We start from the raw sequence: 16,345 nt of genomic DNA, 5'->3' as shown, positions 1-16,345 counted from the left end.
ACTGTGCATTAGAAAAATTGGAAAATTGAAACAAGGGTTATTAGGAGTTTTACCATGCATTTTCCAATTAGAAGGAAGCAAAAATTGTGAAAACTGACCTATTTATAAGAAAGTTGATTAGAATCTAAATGTAGAACACAGAATAAAGTACCCACTAACAGATTTAGCACTGGATTCTAAATACAGACTCATGCTCTCAGAGGGAAATCAAAAAGCTATTAAATTAACTGGAGGCAGTTTTATAGAGTGAAGTATTAAATTTATACAGCCTTTCCCTTGAGGTTTGTTTCACAATGCCTAGTTCAATAATGCAACAACAATGGTCTCAAAACAATAGCTCCAATAATGACAAAATAATTCTTTAAAGTAAATCATTTTATACCTCTGGCTGAGGGCTGAGCTGCTTCCTGCGATGCCTCTGACACCATTGACTGTGAGTAAGTCACCTCAGTGCCAGTCTAGGGTGCCCTGTCTACAAAATGTGCAAGATCAGTTGGATAACCAGGAAGTAGACTCTTTGTGACTTGTGATCAATGTGCTGGAACAGAGACTACATCAGGAGTGCTGGTCTTGTCATCAAAGCAATCATCAGGACATTAAGAAAACTTGTGCGAGAGAGTTTGCTGTCAGAGGGCTGGCTGTGCTTACCATCACTGGTTCTCACCTTACAGCTGTCCCTTGCTCCTTACAGAGTTGCTGATTTCTAAATAAGGCTTTCCCCATGGTTATGACCTATTTTCTCGCAACCTCAATTTTTTTCTTACCATCTAATCTTTAAAAGCTCAATGGCCTTCCATTTAACAAACATATTTGCCGTTTATTCCTCATATTTTCCAATACTTGAAAATACATATTTTAATGATAAAATATTAGCTCTTTGGCATGGAAGAATGAAAATGCTTCATGCAAGATGTAGATTTTTGTAGGCAAAAATGGGAGCATCATTCCACTTGCTACCAGAAGGTTGGGAAAATTTACATGGCTGCATAGATATTGGGAATATAGCTTGAGACATTGGGCCAAGATACTTTCTCTGACTGCTCTAGGAATTTACTAGTCTTGGTCTAAAAAAACCTTTTATCTATCAAGTGTTATGGGATCCTTAACATGTGAGTCTCAGGCACATTGATAGCAGGAGTCAATGCTATTACAATTTGACTTGGAATCTACTTTCTACTGATAGAGGAATAGAGTGGGAGGAAGTATCAGAAGGTGCCCTGTTTGAAGATAAAATGTCCCCAAATTGTTTTTTTTTTTTTTTACTTTCTGATTTGTAAACTGTTTCCAAGAAAATCCAAAATATATTTATCATGAAATCCGATAGTTGGTGTAAATGTAGCTATGCAACCCACATTGATTAGATAGATAGATAGATGATAGATAGATAGATGATAGATAAAGTGGATAGGTTGATGGAATGATAGGCAAATGGATAGATAGATATGAAAGAGGGAGAATGAAGAGGAGGATGTCATATGAAAAATAAATCTGGGCAATAAATGCACAAATATCCCTCTCAAGTCAGTATTGGGAACATTGCACTTACCATAATATTTAATAACATATAAAGAGTACTTTGTTAATTTCATTTCCAAACAAGTCAAAGAATCAAAAAATATTATCCCTTGAAATTCATTGTATTAACAATCCTTATTTCAAAGTATTACATTTACTTTTATCATTTTCTAGTTTAAGTAAGAAATTTAACCTCTAAATAGCTTATCAATTCTGAGATTAAACTATAAATTCTTATAATCTTGTTTTAGCAATGGAACACATTAAAAATAAGCATCATTTATTTTAATGCTAAGCACTGAAGATACCTAATGATATAATTTGAACCATTTAATATTTAGAATTTTTATATTTTTCTATTCTGTACACAATTTTAAAATTGTTGAGTTGGCATGGAATTTTTTTGTTGGTGAAGATTGAAAGATATTTTCAAATTGAATGATAGAGAATTGTTTAAGATCCAAATATTAGATTTTTATATTAACATTGTAAGTTAAAAACACTGATATATCTGTTTGCTTCTATGAATTTTTTTTTTACAGTTAAAGAACAAAACTTTCATTTGCTTTTTACTTTATTTTTATGTAGCGTTAACATGGCAAATTATATTGACAAAATTTAATCTTATACATGTTGATTCATCAAAATGTGCCAAATTTCACTTCCTTTTGTGGAGGAAAAGAATTGTGTTTTGAAAAAACAATTACCTATCACAGCGCTACAGTGATGGGAACTGCAGACTTTTGAAGTTAATAATATAGAATTAGAGTTATTTATTTAATTGGTTCAAGTCTATTGCGTGTTTAACAAGCTCGGATAAATGGGCTAATTTTTCACAATTAGTCTGTTAAAGTCTGGTTATTTTTAAAACTTAGATGGGTTGTGATCAGAAGGCTTCCTAAGGCACAAATTGTCTTGCACCTTTATACTCAGAAGATAGTTAATCTGATACTTTGCTATTTGTTTTATAAATCTCGATTGTTTTAGCATAAGGAATTTCAGAATAACAACGAACTTCTGAAAATTCCTCACAGCTTCCATGAATGAAATAATATTACCAGCTATTTTTGACTAAATTATATCTTTGATGTTTATTGAACCTGTACTTCTTATTTTCCAATGTGTAACTTTGATACAATGTATAACATAATGTAATGACAACTTTCAGATAGTGCTAACAAAGGACATTAACTTGTAGTGTATTCTCTTGTAAGGACTGTATCGCACTAAGTTTAATTTAAATCTGAAATTTGCATAGATTTAATCCCAAAATAACCACATTTTAACCTTCTATTAATCTTTTATTACTTATTTAAGGAGTAAAGAACATTTATAACTCTTCATGGCTTAAGATCTAACCTTTGATATTATATAGTCATTTAAAACGAACTTTATGAAATGGATGAAAGGAAATAATTGACATACTATCACCTCGAGGTCAGAAGTAATAAGTAAATATGTTCTTCAGTAAAGATGAAATGCTGAAAGCCTAAGTGTAATGACTTGTGATCTCCTAATTGATCCCTCACTCTTTCCTCCATCTACCAACTTTCTTTGACCTCTGACCATTCCAGTCTCGTACTCAAGCCAGCATTATTCTAGATTTATGTCCCCTCTGAAGTCAAAGCTGTTTTTTTCTAGTGACCATGTGTGAATTCTTTTTAATATGTCTGCTGGTAACTTTGTCCTACTAGGTTTTCATGAAGTTTCAAAATAAAACTTCTCTTTATCTGATTGCCTAATAGATATATGGTAGTGAAATCAATTGTGTTTCTAGTTTGATCACATTAACTCTCATTGGGTTGATTGCATTAACTCTTATATCTGCTCCTATACTCTTTATATTAGAATCTCTAGGAAAAGGAAGTCTATTACCATTTAAAGAAATATTCCAAACCTCTGCTAAATCTAATGTGACTGAATTCCATGTTGGCAATTCTAAAAGAACAAATGCATTCTCTGTTAACTCTAAAGGGTAAGAATAATTCAGAGTTTGTACTCATGTTTAAATTGATTTAAAGAATAATTAGAATTCTGAAGATAATAATAGAGAAAAGAGAACAGCAGGTTTATTAAATTTTCTATTTTGAAACATTTAAAATATAGTTATTGACATTTAAATGAGATATATCTGATAAAAGTGATTCAATTATAATTAAATACATTATATGATTTAATAGTAGTTACAAAATCATAACCAAATAAGACTTATTGGTAAAGGCACATACGCATATTTCTTTGCAAATGCAAGAAAGGAGCCAGAACTGTGATGCTGTATGCTGTTGTTGCCTGTTACACTTGCATGCTGTGTTGGAGTAGAGTCGATACCCGCCTTCTTTTTTCCTAACTAGCTCCCTGCTAATGTGTGGGCAATCCCGTGAGGCTGCCTGCCTAGCCTCTGCTGTTAGCCTGACTGCTGACAGGCGGTGCGACCCCCAGGCACAGTTCCCCATACCTGCCTTCTGCCAATCAGGTAACTTTCAAGACGATTGGAGAGTTATATTGGTGTCAGTGTCGGTTCTGTCCTATAGAATTAGCATTGCCCTGAATTAGTTACACCCCTTCTGCCTGCCCTATAGAAGTGTACGTGGGTGTCAATAAAGATGGATACGTTCACCGAAGCCAATAGCTGGTGCTTCCTGTGGGAAGAACAGCCTTGCCCTTCTCTCCCCGACAGTGCAGCCTTGCAGGACAAACCACACTAACGTACCTGGGAAAGCAGTGGAAGGTGGCCCAAGTACTTGATCCCCTGCCATGTAGGAGACCTAGATAGGCCCCTGGCTTCTGCATGGCCCAGGATCCTAACCACTGGGGTTGTCTGGGAAGTGAATCAAAGGATGGACAATCTATTTCTCTGTCTTTTCCTCTTTCTGTGTCACTTTGCCTTTCAAATACATAAAATATATCTTTTTAACAAATGAAAGAAATTGTCTGTTGACCAGTTGTATGCTTCTAGACCTGCTATCCTTACCAGCATATAAGTGGTAGGTCTAGAATTTCAGCCATAATGCATGTTCAGAGTCTCAGTCAAAACAAGGACCTCTGTGAGGCAGGGTCAAGGCACTCTGTTATATAAGCGAATTGTTGGACTCAAATTTCCAAAAAGGCAAGGAAGACACATCTTAAGGAGGGACATTATGGGGGGGAAGCCATTGTAATCTATAAGCTGTACTTTGGAAATTTATATTCATTAAATAAAAGTTAAAAAAAATAAAGTAATAAATAGAACTGCCAAAAAAAAAAATCAGACTTCATTGTTGCTATTAAATCTCAGTACTAGCCAGATTACAATTTCATGAAGAAAATAACAAATATTTTGAACACTTAAGGATGAACATCCACTGAAAATATGGAAAACAATTCCAGTTTACAGAAGAGAATATTATGAGAATCATCAGTTAAGCAACTGGAAATGGGCCAGACATGAAAACAACAAATACATATGACTTCAGCAGCGAGAAAATATTCAAAATGGGATTGATGGTCAAAGTATTTCAAAGAGATAAAAAGAAGATGATCTGTTTTGTAGGAAAGAAGCATGGATTTACAAAATTATTAGAAACCAATGTTCAGGCCAGCGCCGTGGCACACTAAGTTAATCTTCCGCTTGTGGCGCCAGCATCCCATATGGGTGCCGGGTTCTAGTCCTGGCTGCTCCTCTTCTGATCTAGCTCTCTGCTATGTCCTGGGAAGGCAATGGAAGATGGCTCAAGTCCTTGGGCCCCTGCACCCATGTGGGAGACCTGGAGGAGGCTCCTGACTCCTGGCTTTGGATCAGCACAGCTCCAACTATTCGGCCGTTTGGGGAGTGAACTGACGGAGGAAAGAGCTTTTTCTCTATCTCTCCCTCTCACTATCTGTAACTCTACCTCTCAAATAAATAAATACAATCTTAAAAAAATGTTCAAAATGTTGCTAGTAATTAGTACTGGATAATGGTTCTTTGAATAGCTACCATTTATTTATTTATAATTATTCTCAGTAAATATTAAGCTAATGAGAAAACATGATATAAAATATCACTAATCTCCCATTATACATGGGGACCATAATAAGCCACTGGATCTATTTGTTTGAATTATGGTAATATGTCAAATTTAAATTTAAAATATGATGCCTGATATTCTCTTTTGTTGTTCAAGAACGTGAGTAATGATCACCATGTTTCATAATTCTTTATCAAAGGAAAGTTCTATATTGTTTTCTTAAGTACTCTGCAAGTAGCACACTTAACACAAGCACTATGCACATGTTCTAACTTCTGGAGAAAGACTATAATTAGTAACTGCAATGTCAAGTTTGGCAGTTAACCACTTATAAATTATGATGGCATAACCTTTTAAAGTAATTAACAGGATGCTTTACTATATTTATTTTCTTTCTGATATATTGCTAACTTCTTTGGCCTTAAAGTTTTGATAGTATGACATTACTGTTACAACCATAAAATGTATTTGTTCATTTCTTGGATAAAAAAAGATCAGACAAAATTTGAAAATCTGCATGTTAAACTCACAGCCACCTTGATACCCTAAGGACAGGGATTTTAGGAACTAATTTGCTTGCAGTGGGGATAATCTAATTCTCTAACCCAAGAAAAGATTTATTAGAAATACAGGATATTTCAAAAATTTCTTAGAAAAACGGAATTAAAGATAAGTTTGTTTTAGTGAAAAAGCATTTTGAAGCCCATGAATAATTTATCATAATATGTATTTCCATGAGCTTTTGAAGACTCCTCATATAGACTCTCTATTTGGTAGTGTCTCCAATACAATTTTTGTTATTATCTCAAAGTAATACGATTAATATGTGCAAAATGTGGTACTTTAAAATTAAAAATTAGATGTATTGCATAGCATTTTACTATCATTTGAGAAGACCTACCCGTGAAGTACAGATTATTAGCAGTTCATTTTGATACCTGAGTAATCCCAGGACTAGGTACTTCAAATGTTCTTACTCAAAAGGTAGAACATTTGTGTTCTGAAGTACACTGGCTTGACATACTATTGTACTACACTGCCTGTCTCATCTACCTGATTGGAAGAACACTGGTTCTCAAACTGTGTTCTTTAGAACTCTGCTTGAAGGAGATAGCCTATATTCTGGTCAGCAACGATATGAAATGATTGTGCATAAAACATTTCTGACATTTCACCTCATACTGCACATCTTGGGACAGTCACAATGTTGTCATTGCCATCATTGTCATCATCTTCATCATTACCAATAACTGTACACACTCACAACCTTTTTAACTTTGCTTAGCTGAGCATTTTTTTTTTTTTTTGGACAGGCAGAGTGGACAGTGAGAGAGAGAGAGACAGAGAGAAAGGTCTTCCTTTGCCATTGGTTCACCCTCCAATGGCCGATGCATCTTGTGCGCTGCAGCTGGCACATCGCGCTGATCCAAAGCCAGGAGCCAGGTGCTTCTCCGGGTCTCCCATGAGGGTGCAGGGCCCAAGGAGTTGGGCCATCCTCCGCTGCACTCCCGGGCCACAGCAGAGAGCTGGCCTGGAAGAGGGGCAACCGGGACAGAATCTGGCGCCCTGACTGGGACTAGAACCCGGTGTGCTGGTGCGCAAGGCGGAGGATTAGCCTATCGAGCCGCGGCACCGGCCTAGCTGAACATTTTCAAAATGTTCTCTCAAGGAAGACATCTGTATTAGTTCAGGCTGACATCTCCAAATATCATAAACTGTGACTTAAACAACAGAAAATACACACCAAACGTAGTCATGCAGGACAAAATCCAAACAGTTCAGTTCCTGGTGATCCTGTCTTCCTGGCTTGCGAACAGCTATCCTCTCACTCGCTCTCTCCTCCTTTTCTTGTAAAGGAACAACCCTAAATTTATGGCCTTTTAAATTCTGGACTACCTGGAAATATCCCACTTTTCAAATACTATTTTTGGAGTCACGTCTTTACCATACAAATTTGCGGGAACTGTACAATCCAAAGCACGATTTTTGCTGATTGTCCTGGAATTTATTTCTCCACCAAGTTTAAGAAAACCAGTCAAGAATAATGGATGAATCTTCTCAACTTGAGAAGTGTTAATATTTAAATTGTTTCAGCAGGATACACACAATCAAGTACTAAATTCAGCCAATTACACACAAAATTGCAAAGTGGACATTTATTTATTATTTAATAAAATTAAATACTAGTTGAAGACCTAAAATAATGTTATATTGTATCTGTTACCAATAACCATTACAGAGATATAATATATTATATTATCTTAGAAAATGATTAGAAAACATATTATAATGCATAATTTAAAAGTTTAGAGTATATTTTATCAAGCTAAAAATAATTACTTCTTATAGAAAAATTTTTAAATAATAAACAAAATGTAAATACAAAAATTTCTGTTATTAGTTCTCTTGTTATCCAAATACATACACATTTACATGCATACACTTAAACATACTTTTGGAATGATAGATAGTCTCAATCTCATTGGCTAATGAATTTACTAATTCAACCAATATTAATATTGCAGCTATTTAGTACTGTGATACATATTCCTCCAGAAGTTGCTGTTTGCATCAAATCATTTTTGAATAATTACTTGCTGAAAATATAATTTATTTGTATGTTTGCTATTCCATCCTTTAATATATATTGAGCATAATATTTTCACAAGTCAAAATCTCTAATGGCTGTATGCTTCTTTACTAGGATGTGTCAACCTGTACTGTTCTCTGAATTTGGACACATTGACATTATTTGCCACCTTGACTATTATTAATTCAAAAAACTCATGATTGCTAATTTTTCTCTCACCATTCTAACCCACTTGAAGCATTTTTTCACTGCTTTCAAAACATTGCAAGCCTTCCCTTCATTACAAAGAATTTGGACATCCCTAAGTGACCCACCATTTATAATATTGTCTAGTCTTCCTTGTCTTTGTCAGATCTGCAAATTTCTGTCTACTTTACTCCTCATGCTCCGTAAACCAGCTTTCCCTCTGCGTGGAATAAGACTATCACAAGTTTTCAAACTACCATTTCCTTTTGGTCCTCAATTTAACTGGACTGAAATGCAGAAGACACACAGATGGAAAAGTGAGTAGTGCTTGAATTACCAGCAGCGCTGGTGCCTCTCCCTTACCCTTCCTCTGTCACACTGCAAACATCTGAATTAAAGGGATGTGTTTCCTGTCTATCCAGATGAATCATGGAAGGCCTGCTTCAAAGGTTTGAGCTTGGAATAAATGAATAAATGAATGAATGAATGAGTGAAGTGTGATCAATACCGTGATGCTATCTGCCTAGCCCATGCGGTTAACCTGACTGCTGGCAGGTGGCAGGACACCCAGGCATATTTCTCACGCTGTCCCCCTTCTGCCAATAAGGTAAACTGCTCCCAGGTGTGGCCAGGCCCACCTGGAAAGCTACCCTAGCTACATGACCTTCAAGCCAACTGGAGAGGCATATTGACGCAAGTGTCAAGTCTGCAAGCAATAATGATAAACCTTTCAGTAACAAGCCCTTTGGTCTATCTTCTCGAACACTTTGATTTTTCTTTGTGTGTGTTTATGAGAAATTTTTAACAATACTATATAATTTAAATATTAAGAAGAATCAATTATTGATAATTAAATTTTATAGAAAGTATGTATAGTTCTAATTATAATACTAAAAAGCCCTTTTGATAGGGTTAATTTTATGTGGATAAAGTTAATTGAAAATAAAGAAGGAGGTACCTTTCTCTGAAGGGAGGAGAGAACCTCCACTTTGACTATGACCTTGTCTAAACAACATAAGAGTCGGAGAACTCAGAGGGCTTCCATAGCCTTGGAAACTCATGACTGGAGCATAGGGAGATTACTGATGCCATAGACAGGAGTGTCAATTGGTAAAGTCAACAACAGGAGTCACTGTGCACTTACTCCTCATGTAGGATCTCTGTCCTTAATGTGCTGTGCATTGAGATTTAATGCTATAACGAGTACTCAAACAATATATTTCACTTTGTGTTTCTATGGGGGTGCAAACTGTTGAAATCTTTACTTAATGCATACTAAAGTGATCCTCTGTAAAAAAAAAAAAAAAAAAAAAAAAAAGAAAAGAAACTATCAACTCCCAACTTGACTCTCACTGGGATTAAACATGACAATAGGTCTGCTCTGATTTCATCATCATTTTAAAAAATCATCTATTATTTTTCACTTTATGTTTCTGTGTGGGAGCAAACTGTTGAAATCCTTACTTAATGTATACTAAGCTGATCTTCTGTATATTAAGATAATCGAAAATGAATCTTGATGTGAATGGAAGGGGAGAGGGAGTGGGAAAGGGGAGGGTTGTAGGTGGGAGGGACGGTATGGGGGGGAAGCCATAGTAATCCATTATTCGTACTTTGGAAACGTATATTCATTAAATAAAAGTTAAAAAAAAAAAGTTAATTGAAAATAGATCTTAGTGAAAAATAAGAATGGAAATAGGAAAGGGAGGAAGAAGAAGGGTGGGGGTGCAGGTGGGAGGGTGGGTAGAGGGGGAAGAATGACTGTGTTCCTAAATTTGTATTCATGAAATGCATGAAGTTTGTATACCTTAAGCAAAAGGTTGAAAGGTAAGTAAATAGAATAAAAATTATTGAAAAACTTTAAAAATCCCTTCTGATTTTGTAACAATGTACTAAATAAAGTTTAGTTTAAATTAGTCTTTCAGTTTCCTTCCATTTCTCCAATCTTTTCTGTGAGGGAAATCAACAGTGTATCAACACAGGAACACTTGATAGTTTAAATTCAGAAAAGCCAGCAATCAGTTCTTGTGATGTTTCTAGTCTCTCAACATTACAATAAAATCATTGTGATGTGCATGATGACCCCTTCAGATATGGTTAGTTGTTTCTTAAGTTGGAACAGCCTCACATTTTGTTCATGACACAGACTATCTCTGTGTCTCCTTCTGGTTCTTTGTGTGTGTTTCTCTGTGGGTGTCTCTGTGAATGAAAGGCAGAACGATGAGGGTTACAGATATAATAAGTTGCTGTAGTGTATTCTAGGGTCCCAACCCATATTTTCAATAAACCTGACATCAGTTTGCAATAATTGAAAAAAGAAAAAAACACTGCTAAACAATGGGGGGCTTGTCACTCTTTAATTTTGTGTAAGTAAAACTACTTCCTTTATAAATCAGTTTTTTTAGAAGTGCAACCCCATGATTAATACACTTTTTGAAAAATATAGAACTCAAATACTTGTGTTACTCCCCAGCTTAAAGAAGAAATTTCTTTACCTAAAATCAAATTTAAAGCTTATGTCTTTAGACTGCCCCGAGTTTCCTGTTTCCTCAAGTTTGGCTGTGCTTCTTAAGAGCTCAGTAATGTGGGCAGAGAAGGCAAGACTTCCTGACAGGTACGCTGCCCTACATGGCAGGCCAGTAGTATGACATCAACCTGCAAACCAGCTGTGGTCAATACTGGACAAGACCTGCTCTCAAGGCCTGGAGACAGAGCAAGGGCCTACCATTCCCTGACTCTGGGAAAATACAGAATTGGAGCATGCATTTTCTCACTGAGGATATCTGATGAGAAAATAAAATATGGCAATAATTTCTCAAATTATATCTTTTTGTTGAATGTATAATATATTCAGATGAATTAAATGTCAAACAATATGTAAAAGCCAATACAAAATAGTATCTATCCCCATTCAACATAATTCTCACTCAAATAAAAATAAATATTAATGCACACAATGAGCTTAGAAGTTAATGCCATCTATGAGATAAAAGTTATCTGTCATAACTTTCCATTTCATAGCATATTTCAAAAATCATTGATTAATATTTCACCTGTTTTAAATTATCATTTTTAATATTTTATTTGAGTTATATAAGTTTCATATATGTCCTTTATACCATTTTAGGAACATAATGACACTCCTCCCCATACCCTTCTTCCCACCCACAATCTAGCTCTTCCTCCCTCTCAGATTCCCACTGTTAATTTTTACAATGATAATTATTAAGTATACTTAATGATCATATAGCTATCCCTACCCTAAGTAAAAGAGTTCAACATTCAGTATGAAGAGAAAACAAAACAAAATAAAACACTTTTCTTCAATTAAAGAGACAAGGGCTATAAACAATCATTGATTCTCAAAATGTCTATTTCACTGTAATACATTACATTTCAGGTACTCTGTTAGTTACCTCAGATCAAGAAAAGCATATTATACCTGTCTTTTTTGGACTGGCTTATTTCATTAAGTATAATTGTTTCCAATTGTGACCATATTATTGCAAAGGACAGGATTTCATTTTTTTTACAGCTGAGTAGTACCCCATAGTATAAATGTACTATAATTTTTTTTTATCCAGTCAACAGTTGATGGACATCTGGGTTAATTCCATATCATAGCTATCTTGAATTGTGCTGCAATGAACATGGGGATACAGATAACTCTTCATTGTGCTGACTTCTTTTGGTTTGGGTAAGTTCCCAGGATGGAGTTGGCTGGATCATATGGTAGGTCTATATTCAGATTTCTGAGGTATCTCCATTCTATATTCCACAGTGGTTGTACCATAAACTATAGTTTTTGTTTTGTTTTGTTTTGTTTTTTGTTTTTGTTTTTACCTTCTCTATACTGGTGTAGAGTCTGTTTCTACTCTTATATAGAGTAGAAAACGGCTTCTTGGCCGGCACCGTGGCTCAATAGGCTAATCCTCCACCTTGCAGTGCCGGCACACCAGGTTCTAGTCCCGGTCGGGGCGCCGGATTCTATCCCGGTTGCCCCTCTTCCAGGCCAGCTCTATGCTATGGCCTGGGAGTGCAGTGGAGGATGGCCCAAGTGCTTGGGCCCTGCACCTGCATGGGAGACCAGGAGAAGTACCTGGCTCCAGGCTTCCGATCAGAGCGATGTGCCGGCTGCAGTGTGCCAGCCGCGGCAGCCATTGGAGGGTGAACCAACGGCAAAAAGGAAGACCTTTCTCTCTGTCTCTCTCTCTGTCTCACTGTCCACTCTGCCTGTCAAAAAAAAAAAACAAAAAGGCTTCCCTTATTTTACTGAATACATGAAAAGTGTTCTCTATATATAATAAAAAATAAAAACAGAAAAATACTGCAGTGAATAAGCTTTTACATATTTCCACAGAATTATTAAACTTTTAAAATTTATATTTACTAGACAAAATATCATGTACAATGCATCACAATTTTCACAGATATTGCCAATCTGCTTTTCATTGTCTATAATAAAGAGGGATGTTTGCTTCAAAACACTCCTGTTATTAATCTTTTCAACTGTGGTGGGTAAAATTGTATTATCTATGATTTAATTTGTGTTTTTACTTTTTTAAATTTTATTTAAGGTGTACATATTTCATGTATTTCATATATACAGATTTAGGAGCATAGTGATACTTTCTACCCTACTCTCTCTCCTGCCCATGCTCCAATAATTCTTCCTCCTTCCTCTACTATATCCAGTCTTAATTTTTACAAAGATCTATTTTCACCTTATTTAATGGTCATAAGGTAAATGCTACAATAAATAAAAGACTTTAATAAATAGTATTAAAAAAGAAAACTGTTCCTCAACAGTAGAGACAAAGGCTTTAAAAAATTCATTGAATCTCAAAATGTTCATTTCACTCCAACATCACATTTTAGGTATTGTGTTAGTTAACATATGATATCTGTCTTTTGGAGACTGGCTTATTTCACTAAGTATAATGATTTCCAGGTGTATCCATTTTGTTGCAAAATAATCATTTCAGTTTTGTTTATAGCTGAGTAGTACTACATAGTGTAAATATGTCATAATTTTACTATTTAGTCATCAGCTGATGGACATTTAGGTTGATTTTATACCTTAGCTATTGTGAATTGAGCTGCAGTTAATATGGGGATACTGATAACTCTTTCATATGCTGATTTCTTTTCCTTTGTGTAAATACCCAGGAGAGAGATGGTTGGGTCATACAGTAGGTCTATATTGATTTGTAAGGTATCTCCATACTGTCTGCCACAGCAGTTGCACCAGTACATCCCACCAACATTGAATAGGGCACCTTTTTCCTCATATTCTTGCCAGCATTGTTTGTTAATTTCTTTATGAGAGGCATCCTAACTGGTGTGAGGTGAAACTTCATTGTGGATTTGATTTGCATTTCCCTGATGACTAGTGATCCTAAGTAGTTTTTCCAGTGTCTGTTGACTATTTGAATTTCCTACCTTGATAAATGCCTCTTCAAGTCCTTTGCCCATTTCTTAACTGAATTGCTTTTTGTGTTGTTGAATTCCTTGAGCTCTTTGGAGATACTAGCTGTTAATCCTTTATCAATTGCATAGCTTGTAAATATTTTCTCCCATTCTGTCAGTTGCCTCTTCACTTTGCCTTGTGTTCCCTTTGCAGTGCAGAAGCTTCTCAGCTTGTTGTAATCTCATTTGTCAATGTTGGCTTTGATTAACTGTGCTTCTATGGTCTTTTCTAAGAAGATTTTGCCTATAATCTGCTTTTCTTGAAAAGAAAACCTGATCATCTTTTCCAATGATGAAGAGTTACTATTATTAGTTTTCTTATTTATTTGTGAGTTAACAGTAGAAACACTTAATATTTATTCCATCTGGTATAGCTTTGTTATACATCAAGAGTATATATATATATATATATATATATCCAGTCAACAGTTGATGACTATTATATATATATATATATATATATCAGATAAATAGTCCTTTCACATTGACAGGGAATGAATAAACATAAATTTTTATTTCATGACTTCTCAGTTGAATTACAAGAGAAAAGCCTTTCCTCATCCAATGCTTTTTTCATGTTTCGTATTTTTATTATTTTATATTTTAACTTTAAATTTCTGTATCTATTAACAATGGTCTTTGCCTATAGTAGGAAATATGGATCCAAGATTAATGTTTCCAGATGTGTAGTAGAATTGTGTGCATTGTTTATGAATTTACATGATTCCTTCTGTTTGTGGCACGCACATTTCAAAAAAATACTAAATTCTGCCTTTCTCTCTCTCTCTACTTCTCTCTGTAACTTTCAAATAAATAAATTAAATATTTTAAAAAATACTAAATTTCTATGTTTAATTTAGATTTGTTTCTAGATTACTTGTGTGTTTCTTTATCTTCTTTTCTTTATAAATATACATTTTATGCTTTTACTTTATATAATATTGTGAGAAGTAAACATTTGGCTCATTTTCAAAGAACTGTGGTTAGCTTTGAGTTGGCAAGTAGCTAGCATAACAGCTTGCAGACAAGCAGCTATAGTTAAATGCACCTGAATGTTCTTAGGCAAACAGGATGTTAGTGGCCAAAACATCTGAGACAAACCCATAGTACTTGGCCAATGGGGAAATGGGAGGGGGCTTCCTGCTAGAAAATAAACTGCTTGTTTGAAACCCCTGGGTATGTTGTCCCACCAGGCACACCACCAAGTCAGGCTGTTCCACCAGTCACCCAATCTGACAAGATCATTTGAAAACCTCTTTTCCTGAACTTTCTGTGTCTGCGTCCATATTTTCAGTGGATGGGTGAGGCTGTTTCTCACAATATGTTTCCCCAAGTGCTCTTATTTCTTTGATTTTTTTCCATGTAAAATTTTAAAAATCATTCTAGTTAAAAAGAATCCATGTTTCTGTCTGAACTGTCTCCAGTCAGAGCAGAACTGCTTGGATTCCTCACTCACGCCCTCTTGGGAGATAGTCTGGCTGCGGAATACCTTATATTGCACCTCATCTCTACAGTATATACAAGAAGAGATGTTCTTCCTCTAGGAAAATTTGCAGTTAACCTGAGTGGTTGCCCACGGAACAGCACCTTCATAGAACACTTATATCGAATTATTCAACACCTTGTTCCAGCGTCTTTTCGCCTACAGATGACGATAGAGAACATGAACCATTTGAAGTTCATCCCCCACAAAGACTACGCGGCCAATCGCTTGGTCAGTGGACTCCTGCAGCTGCCCAGCAACACCTCCCTCGTCATTGACGAGACGCTCCTGAAGCAGGGTCAGCTGGACAGCCCAGGGGTCCACAACGTGACTGCCCTGAGCAAGCTCATAACCTGGCAGAAGGTGGATTACGACTTCAGCTACCACCAGATGGAGTTCCCTTGCAACATCAACGTTGTCATCACCTCGGAAGGGCGCTCCCTCCTCCCGGCCGACTGCCAGGTCCACTTGCAGCCCCAGCTCGTCCCACCCAACGTGGAGGAGCACATGAGCAGCCTGCTCGCCGGCCTGCTGCCCTCGGCGCTCAGCAGGTTCCGCGTCTACCTGACCCTGCTGAGGTTCCTGGATTACAGCATCTCCGACGACGTGACCAAGGCAGTGGAAGACGACTTCGTGGAAAGGCGCAAGAACGACCCTCAGAGCATCACCGCCGACGACCTGCACCAGCTGCTCGTGGTGGCCAGGTTTCTGTCGCTCAGCGCCGGCCAGACAACTCTGTCGCGAGAAGGGTGGCTCAGAGCAAAGCAGCTGGAGTCGTTAAGGAGACACAGGCTTCAGCAGCAGAAGTGTGTGAATGGAACGAACTGTAACGACCTGACACCTCTGAGGAGGCGGGCGGATCAGAGCCACGTGATTGCAGAATTCAAATACCATTTATACTACATCGTTTTATAGACAATTTCTATCAGAAACCAATGACTTTTCTTGAAATCAAGCCTGGTAACATCTGAAGTTTATGATATTCAGTTAGGGCTTTTACCTTACTGATTTTATGGAGCTTTTGAAGTTTGTTTTATAATTATATAAATTAGTAACAATGTACAAAAACATATTTGATACTGAACATTTAATATTGATAACATTGTTGATTATCCC

The 16,345-nt window shown here is 36.2% G+C and overlaps 1 pseudogene; it reads left to right on the top strand.

Annotated features, from left to right (window-relative positions):
• Positions 1 to 15,145: 15,145 nt before the first annotated feature.
• Positions 15,146 to 16,144, top strand: LOC103349135 (mini-chromosome maintenance complex-binding protein pseudogene; annotated as a pseudogene).
• Positions 16,145 to 16,345: the final 201 nt, after the last annotated feature.

This window comes from Oryctolagus cuniculus, chromosome 9, assembly GCF_051225735.1.
Source record: "Oryctolagus cuniculus isolate XC-2025 breed Fujian yellow rabbit chromosome 9, ASM5122573v1, whole genome shotgun sequence".
NCBI classification, from domain to species: Eukaryota; Metazoa; Chordata; class Mammalia; order Lagomorpha; family Leporidae; genus Oryctolagus; species Oryctolagus cuniculus.
Note: the sequence above shows the minus strand (reverse complement) of the source record. Positions and strands in the feature narration are given on the sequence as shown.